Source organism: Physeter macrocephalus, chromosome 15 (assembly GCF_002837175.3).
Source record: "Physeter macrocephalus isolate SW-GA chromosome 15, ASM283717v5, whole genome shotgun sequence".
Taxonomy (NCBI): domain Eukaryota; kingdom Metazoa; phylum Chordata; class Mammalia; order Artiodactyla; family Physeteridae; genus Physeter; species Physeter macrocephalus.
Window position 1 is genome coordinate 56,377,682 of NC_041228.1, and position 7,558 is coordinate 56,385,239.

At 40.4% G+C, this 7,558-nt stretch overlaps 1 protein-coding gene across 4 annotated transcripts in view; it reads left to right on the forward strand.

The window, feature by feature from the left end:
- Positions 1 to 7,558, forward strand: part of PAG1 (phosphoprotein membrane anchor with glycosphingolipid microdomains 1) — a 147,624-nt gene that overhangs the window by 98,238 nt on the left and 41,828 nt on the right. The window contains exon 4 of one of the 4 annotated variants that reach the window (XM_055091153.1): positions 799 to 902. The exons of the other annotated variants lie outside the window; for them this stretch is intronic. The gene's annotated coding sequence lies outside the window, so the exon portion shown is untranslated. The remainder of the gene's footprint in view (positions 1 to 798; positions 903 to 7,558) is intronic. 4 annotated transcript variants of the gene reach the window in all.

Consider the following 7,558-nt stretch of genomic DNA (forward strand, 5'->3'; position numbering starts at 1 on the left):
AAAAAAAAAAAAAAAAAAAAAAAAAATTTGCCCTTGTCCCCACCCTGCTCTGTCATTCCCCAACCATCAAGTTGAGGGTCAATCACCATTTCTCATTATTTTTGTGCTGTGGTTTTCTTAAGGTAAAGAAAAAAACAAAAGATAGAATGAGCAGATCCTATCTTCAAAGAAAAATGAGAAACATCATGTTTTTCGAGAAGGAGAAAAGATTTCCCCATGGTTAACCTGGCCTGCCTCAGTGTTTGCAATACCTCCCAGGCCCTGTGCAAATGGGCCCTCTTTTAAATCTGACCTCATACTTCACAACTAACTATGGAAACAAAAAACAAACAAAAACCAATACAAACCAGAGTCACCAGATTCAGCAAGATTACTCAAGCATAACTGGAGGAGAGATTGCCATGTGCTACCAGATGACAGACTGCAGTGTCTATGAGTTCAGGGGTGATTTCATAATAGGGTTTCCATACGGTCTAGAAGGCATGGCAGACATTTGTCAAACCTATGGCACAAATACGTGGACGTAGGCAAAAGAGGTGTTCTGAAAGAGAAACGCGTATAGCCATGAGCAATGGCCTTGTGCATGAGAAGGCCTCCCTGGCATCTGATGGGGGGTAGAACTTAACTAAGGGAGGGGCTGGGGCAGTTGAAGAGGTTCCAGGTAAGGAGCAAGTGAGTGGGATGGAGACAGTGAGAGAGTAGAACGAGAAGAGGAGGGGAAGGAGGCCAAAGCCTGGATTTGCAGGAAGTGGCAGCCTACTTTATATGATTTTATTTTCTTTATCCTTTGATCGGTAGGAAACCATTAAAGGATTTTAAGCAGAGGGCTTGTATGATCAGCTTTTCTTTTTGGAAAGATTCCCTCTGGCTGGGGTTTGAAGAAGAAATTGGAAGACGGCAGGGTGAGTGCAGTAGCCAAGACAAAAGATGCTGGTAACTTGACTAGGGGGTTGACCTTGGTGATGCAGAGACAAGGACTAATTGAAGAGATGGATTTGAAAGTCATCTCGGAGATGAGACCAAGAGGGCTTGGTGTGATGGATTGGATATGCGGGGAAACTGAGGCGGTGGTAAAGGGGAGGACCCTGGGATGTGAGCTTGCGCAGAGAACTGAAGGTAGCACCATTCACGGAGATATGGCGTCCTGGAGGACCACCCGTGAGCAGGGAAGATGGAGAGTCCAGTCCAGTGTGCACACGTGCTGAGACCGAGGGCCTGGAGACAGCCGGGTGCTGGGGCGGGGGGAGGTCCCATGGCAGCTGGATATGGAATCTAGGGCTCAGAATAGAGGCTTCGTCTGGAGATACAAATAGGGAATCAAGGCAGCCCGAAAGGAATTGAACTCATGGGTGTGGATAAGACGCCAGGAAGAAAATATGAGTCAAAATAAGGAAAAAGGCCTAAGACTGAACCTCAAAGAACAAGGATCATGTATTTCACAACCAGGGAGAGAAGGGAAGCTCTAGGAGTGTCTTCTCAAATGTGTAGTTACCACCAGACTTGGTCATTCTCGTTTCCTGCCATTCAGTACACTGGCATTTTAATGGACACATTGATGACAGTCATTATGGGTAGTTACACAAGCTGCACGTACAACATTTGTAATGATTTTTTTTTAACACAGATAGTCACATACAGAAACTTATGCACGAACCTCACAATCTTGTGAATGTGAGTTAATTGACGGGAGTAGACAAAACCCTTGATTGTTATTTGATTAGTTAAGTTATAGAAGTAGAAGAAAATAAATAAATAAAAGCCTGGTGGTGACATCTGGAGGCTTAATCAGCTCAGGTTCACATTTTTGGCAAGAAGGCTTCATAGTTCATGCTTCGTCTTACATCACACAACCCAGGGTCTGGTTGTGCCTCTCTGCACTGCATTGATTCATCAGTGTGTTCACGTGTGGTCCTCCTGACTCCCCACTACAGTTTTCCATCAGCCCAACCCTACAGTTGAACAGCCTTATATCAGTGCTGGGAAATAATCATTAGTTCTGAGTTGGCTTTGTGTCTGTTTATGGCCTACTGTATGGCATTGCATAGGCTCCTGTAAATTTCTGTGAACGTCTGTTTGAAATGGAATTATATTTTAAAGAATTTCGAATTGATCATTAGTTCAAATAGTATTTTTGGAAAATATTCATATTATTTCATAATGCCACTCTTTTATGAATACAGATTTATATATATTAGATTTGGTTAAAGCAAGATCCACCATCTCTTAGAACTTTATCCTGTCATTGGACCTCCTGCATTTGAAGCAGCTGATTCAGAGGTTGATAATGATTACAATTTATTGTTTGAATTTAACATGACTCTAATTAGCTAACAGAAAATAAACAGCTACTAGAAGTACATTTGAATACTTTAGGTAGACTGACTTTTTTAAAGATGCAGATTCTTCTTTATATTTTTGAATAAAGTAAGTTGTTAAAATAGCAAGGAGGGGCTTCCCTGGTGGCGCAGTGGTTGCGCGTCCGCCTGCCGATGCAGGGGAACCGGGTTCGCGCCCCGGTCCGGGAGGATCCCACATGCCGCGGAGCGGCTGGGCCCGTGAGCCATGGCCCCCACACCCCAAAAAAAAAAAAAAAAAAAAAATAGCAAGGAAAGCAGCGGAAGGAACTAATATTTATTTATTGGGTGACATTTCTGAGCAAGGGCACCAAACTATGCATGTTTCACAAGATACAAATGTAGCTGATTTTGTGAATGACATCAAGTGTACTTTTCTATACTGAATGGAAAACTGAAATGCTAAAGATGCTGAACAGAGCTGACATGCAAACACAGGCACATGTTTGGAAGGCTGGCAGGGTGCAGTATTAATATGGCTTAAAGTGCTAGCCTAGACCAAACAGAAGCGCCTCGAAATAGAGGTAGGGTCCAACTGTCGATTCCATGTGTCAGGAGGACTTGTCCTGAAGACATTACAGCTGATTTCCTGGCCAGTCCTATTAGTATCACATGGTAATAATGGAAGGGTAAGATTACTACCGACAAAATATCCCAGGCTGTAAGAAACCCGCTAACATTAAGCGGATGCTTTTTGCAGTGTAACTCCCATCCCAAGCCAGACATGTATGGAAATGAACAATAGCAAGAGCAAGAGACGCAAAAACTTTTCCATGGTAGACTGAGAACCCTACACTAAATAAACATGGTGTTACCCCCAATAAAGTGATCTCAGGAAACCTCCACAGACCATTGGAAGTGCAGTTTCAGACATTAATGTCTAGCTGCTTTCTGCCAGGAATTGAAAGGAACAGCCAAGACTTCAAAAAAGAGAAGCTCTCTCTGGCGGAAACTGAGAGCCAGCGAAGGCACAGGGTACAAATCGCCTTCTGTGCGAAAGTGGCTGGCTCTGTGGGTCCAATTAAAATCCCAACACATGCATATTGTGTGGGGAACTCTACGTTAAAATTGCGACTGTACATTCATTTATTATCTGTTCAGTAGTTTCAACCTTAAGGAGTACAGGACTTTTTTTGGAACTACTCTTGATAAAACCGCAAAGGCGTGTGTTCATTCACTCCATCGATACTTAGTGCACACCACCGTTGTAGGTGCTGGAGTTACAGCTGCCCGGACAAAGGGCCTGTGCTCATGGAGGTTATGCTCTAGAGAGCATCCTCCAACTATGAACACAAAGGCCAATCCATAAGATGCTTTCAGATGGGGTAACAGGAAAGGAAGAGGGCGCAATGGGATAAAGCTGAGTTGGGGTGCACAAGAGGGCTACAGAAAGGTTGGTCAGAGAAGGCTTCTCCGAGAACATGATGTTTGAACAGGATGGAAAAAAAGGAAAGGGAACCAGCTGTGTGATGACCTGAAAAATGATCGTTCCAGTGGGTAAACAGCTAGTACAAAAGGGTGAGGACAAACTCAATATGTCCAAGAGCTAGAAAGAAATAGCCTGTGGGTTTGGAAGGTCATGGCCAAGGAGACTAAGGAAGCAGCTGAGGCCGAAGGGGTTGAGCCTGCCTCGCCCATGGTAGTAGTCCTTCAGTTAATTGTTTGTCAAACTGACCTGAACCGTGTATCGTGTCCACTGAAGCAATGAAGATCAAGAGAAAAGTTCAAGTAGCCTAAAGCATAAAGAAAGGTTTTGTCATAATAATGTATTGATTTCTAGTACATTCTTTACCTTTAAGAATTATGGATCATTTTGTAAGTGGAGACATAATGAGTGTTTACATCAGTTTTGACATGCCACCTAAAAACAGTATGTGAGAACTAGTGACATTAGACCAGGAGATTTTTTGTATTTCTTGTTGAAATGTTTACTTTGAAAATACTTTAATCATACTAAGTGAAGTAAGTCAGACATAGAAAGACAAGTATATGATATCACTTATATGTGGAATCTTAAACAAGTGATACAAATGGATTTATTTACAAAACAGAAACAGACTCACAGACATAGAAAAAGATTATGGTTACCAAAGGGGAGGGAGGGGGTGATAAATTAGGAGTTTGGGATTAAAACATACACACTACTATATATAAAATAAACAACAAAGTCCACTGTATAGCATGGGAAACTATACTCAACATCTTGTAATAACCTATAATGGAAAAGAAACTAAAAAAAGAATATATATATACGAATCACTTTGCTGTACACCTGAAATTAATACAACATTGTAAATCAACTATATTTCAATAAAAATTTTTAAAAAACACAGATTGCTGGGTATACCCCCAGAGACTCCGATGCATTAGGTCTGGAGTGAGGCCTAAGAATATGTATTTCTAACAAGTTCCCAGGTAATGCCGATGGTCCAGGGACCATGCTTTGAGAACTACCCACTTAGTACAGGAGACCAACAAGTAAATGATTACCCTGCACAGTGATAAGCAGTAAGGGCTATGAAGGTTGCTGTGTGAGCACAGAGGAGGGGCACTTCATCCAGCCTTGGGATGAAGGGACCAGGAGACGTGGTCAGGAAAGGTTTCCCGTATGGTGCCCAGTCTGGACTTGTATGGGAAGAGGAACAGTGAGCTGTATCTGTCTTATATTGTCATACCCTAACTATGCTATGTTCCAATAATGTAAGAAATAAAATGAAGTAGCATTTGTCAGTTAAAAGCTTAGAACTATGAACGAATAGTCTTAGCTAAGTGATTCTCAGCCCAAACTATACATTCAAATGCTCTGGGGACACATTTACAACTATAAATGTCCAGACCTAATCCCTGCTCAATTAAGCCAATTTCTGGGGTTAGGCCTGTGCATTGGTATATTGTAAAAAGTTTACCAAGTAATTCTAATGTATAGCCAGGGTTGAAAATTCTAATCTAATTCAGAGGAATTTAATAATTCTCTGTAGCCTTTAGGATAAAGTTGGTTTGATTTTAATTAATCACCTTAGTCTTTGCATCTCATATATCATCTGAATACTTCTTTCATTATTTCCTTAGAGTAGAGATTAGAACTTATGATCCCAAAGATTAGTTTAGTGGGAAGGTCTTCTTTTCCTTCCTTCCTTCTTCCTTCTTTCATCCTTTGCTTTTTAAAAATGTATCTGGACATTGAGAGCTTTTAAAATCTATAAAGGACTAGTATATGGCAGTTAAATTTAAAGCTTCATATATACAATATTTAGAAATTAAGATCTGTTTCTAAGAAATATTGAGGTTGTTATAATAAAGACACTTACATAAGACTCTTCAAAATGTGTGAAATCAAAAACTTGTAATTGGGGTTGGTGTAGAGAGAGGGAAGAAACAGCTAGACTAAGATAATTGCTATAATTGAAGGATAATTACAGCGTTCAGCTTCCAGCCAGAGAAAAGGAAGTATGATTTTTGTATGTATAGTTTAGTCACTATAAAAAAAAAAAGCAAACTAACTTTTCAGGATAAAAAAAAAACCACCTTCCAAGCACTAAAATCTCTGAGTTTATCACACAGAGCTTTATGCACTACACAATAGAACAATGTCATTAATAGTTTTACCAAAAAATACAGAAAAATAAATCATGACAGTTCCTTATGTTAATATTTTATAATAGCTACCTTTTATGACATTAATTAGTCAGTGGGTTCAGCTGCTATCCAGTCTACGCCCCCCCCCAGCTCATTGACAATGGAATAGTGTCAGCTACAATATGGAGGATATTCGTATTCCAGTTAACATTGGCAAGAGGGTATCGTTCAATTCATCGAAAAGCCATATCCAATAATAAATTAGGGGAAATGGCATCAGATTACAAGTTGGTTAATAACGTGAAAGATTGGAATTTGATTTTTCAGCCTCTCCCTACCCTGTCTGATCTTACAATAGTAGCACTATGACACAGTCTGGGAGAGTATTATCAATACTAGTTTGGGGACTATGCTGAAATCCTACCCCTTGGTGACTTAGATGGATCCTGGCTACAGAATCAGAGACTTGTGGTAGATTAGTGAATGTTGCAGGACATCTAAGATTGTTCTTAATCATGTTCTTAGTAAGATGAAACACAGCACATCAGTGACTGCTGGTGGACCAGTTGTCCCTAAAATTTGCTTGTTCCTGATATATTATAATATGACAATGCATTAGGAAGTAAAATAAAGTAGGATTTCAAAGGGTTTGGAGAAAGGCTTAAAAAAAAGTAATGTAAAAAAGACTGACTCTTTCTCTTAAATTTAAAATATAATAATGTATTGTTTTATAATTAGTGTTGAGAAATCACATAGCCATTAGAAATAATTGCTTACAAAAAAACTGGAATGAAGCCACTTGGATTAGATTATCTAATCCAATAAATTAAAATGACAATATTGATTTATATAGCAATATATAATAGCAATAACTAAATTCAGCAATAACTGAATAGCAATAACTAGGTGTCAGTGACAACTGAGATTTTTCTAAATGAGTTTTTTTGTCCTGAAAACACACCTTCTTGTTCCATTTTGTAAGAATATTTTTCTTGAAGTTTTCCTGTAATAGAGGCATGAGAAATAATTCAACAGTGACCTTCTCAGGATCAAATTCCACTGTGCTACTTCCATAGTGTACATCTACAGAGCTGCTATGACGGCTATGCAGTGCCTACCCCACACCTCTAGGAGGTATCACTCATATGCTCTAGTTTATGCTCTTAGCACAACCAGAGCCTCTCAAAGCCTCACTGGCAGAGAAGAGTGAACTCAAATTTTTGATTCCATGTGGAAAATTTCTTTGAGTTCCCATATTCCTTTTTTTAAGTTCTTACTAGATTTACATTATACTCCATAAATACCTGTGTTTCTTTTATTAACAAGTGAAAGTTAAAATTGAGTAACTTGGGGCTTCCCTGGTGGCGCAGTGGTTGAGAGTCTGCCTGCCAGTGCCGGGGACACGGGTTCGAGCCCTGGTCCGGGAAGATCCCACATGCGGCGGAGCAACTAGGCCCGTGTGAGCCACAACTACTGAGCCTGCGCATCTGGAGCCTGTGCTCCAGAACAAGAGAGGCCGCGATAGTGAGAGGCCCGCGCACCGCGATGAAGAGTGGCCCCCGCTTGCCGCAACTAGAGAAAGCCCTGGCACAGAAACGAAGACCCAACACAGCCAAAAATAAATAAAT